Source organism: Falco peregrinus, chromosome 2 (assembly GCF_023634155.1).
Source record: "Falco peregrinus isolate bFalPer1 chromosome 2, bFalPer1.pri, whole genome shotgun sequence".
NCBI classification, from domain to species: Eukaryota; Metazoa; Chordata; class Aves; order Falconiformes; family Falconidae; genus Falco; species Falco peregrinus.
Window position 1 is genome coordinate 92,780,909 of NC_073722.1, and position 1,847 is coordinate 92,782,755.

A 1,847-nucleotide genomic window follows, 5' to 3' on the forward strand; every position below is an offset into this window, starting at 1 on the left:
CGCCCCGCCGCTGCGTGCCCGCGGGGGCGGTGGGCCCCGGCCGGGGGCGGTGGGGCTCGGTGCCGCGGAGGGGGCCCAGCCGCCTTGTGCCGCAGTAACGCAACGGGCAGGGTCGGACTCAAGCCCCGCCGCAGGCACAGCGGTGGTTTGTCGGTACAGCTGCCGCCCGGAGCGGCGCCTTGCGAGGCGGAGACCGGCGCTGCCTTTGGAACGAAACCGGACAGCGAAATTGAGTCGCCTTTGCTCAAACGGAGAGCTTACTGTCTCGGTGGCACGGCCCCCTCGGTGCCGCTGCCGGGAGGGACTGCGTGGCCGTCACCGCTTGGAGCTCCTGCAGCCCCCTCACCCCCTTCCACAGCCTTGGCTCCTCGTTAGGGAGATGACTTACTACAGTTTGACGCTGCAGGACAAGTGTAATTCTTGTCAATTAATACAAGTGCAGTTGATACTAAGAACAGCTGACGTTAGTGATGCTTACGCCACGCTGGAACAGGGACGCAGGGTCGGACACGTCTCGGTTCTCTGCTTTGACCACAGGGAACTCCTGCTATAATTAGGCCAGAGTCCAGGTTTAGATGGTAAAGCAGCCTAAAATAGAAACAAAACAAAAAAAAAGAAACACGGTGCCCTCTGTCATGTAGCTAATTAGGAACGGGGCTGCACGGAGGTTCCAGCTCCCGACCCCCCCCCCAAGCCCTCGTAAACTCTGGATAATGGGTGTTTCGACGTCCCACCGTGCAGCTGCGTGCACTGGGGGGTGCCTATGACCCCCGGGAGGGGAGCAGGGAGTGGGCCACACGCCCAAAGGGTTTCCCCCAGCTCCGAAGGGTTTCCCTCTGCTCCACAGCAGAATCCAACTGCTGCTGCTTCTCCCTGCCAGCACACTGCCAGCACTGCCCTGCTCCCCTGTGGAAAGGCTGTGTGGCTTTCCTGTGTGCTAGGGTGCTACTTTAAATGTCACAACAGGTTGTCTGGAACCTGCCATTTTCACGATTCTTTTGCTATACCTTTAAAATTACTAATTTTTAAATGAAATATTTATTAATCCTATTTCTCAAACATCACTGCACAGCTCAGGCCTTCGGACTAGATCCCAGCACCAACACGCTGTGCAAAACAACAAACCAGACCCAAACTCTAGTACTGGTGTCACATCCGAGGTTTGCTCTGATTGTTTAGGGGAGGATAACGTTTGGCAACTGAAACATGATTCCCTTGCAAAGGCAACTGCTTATTTCTCCTCCTGTGCCAACCGTCCTCCAGAGCTGTGGTGGAGGGAGTCCAAGTGACTCAGTGGGCTTAGAATCTGTCATCAAGCTGTTCTGAATCACTCTTCCTCCTTTTGGGTTGGTTTTTTTTTTGCTGTTACCTTACCAATTGTGTATTACCTATTTGATTTCCTAAAGAACTGTGAACTATCAGAGCCTCTGCCCAAACACTGGCGATATTAACTATACATGTGTAGCTGAGTTAGGTAATTATATGTATACACATTATTTGTACAAATTAAATTTAATCTGGCAAACAAAAAGTGCATCTGTTCATCCATGTACAAAGTGCCAGAGACCTTTAGCACCTCACGACAGTAAAAGTCAAGTCTGAAATCTTAATGCAAATCACAGATTTCTGATCCCAGCCACGCAGAGAACTGCTGGCCTCTCTTGCACAGATAAGGCAAAGCATTAGAAACAGCTTGCAGGCTGCTGAGCTCTGCTGAAAAATCCCTCTTTCAAGGTTTGATCCAGAGCCATCTGAAGTTACCGGGCAAGCAGGCTTCGGATTGGATCCCGAGTGGAGAACTTCTCCAGACAAAAGCTTTTGGAAAAGGAGCTTTTATTAAAAGGATT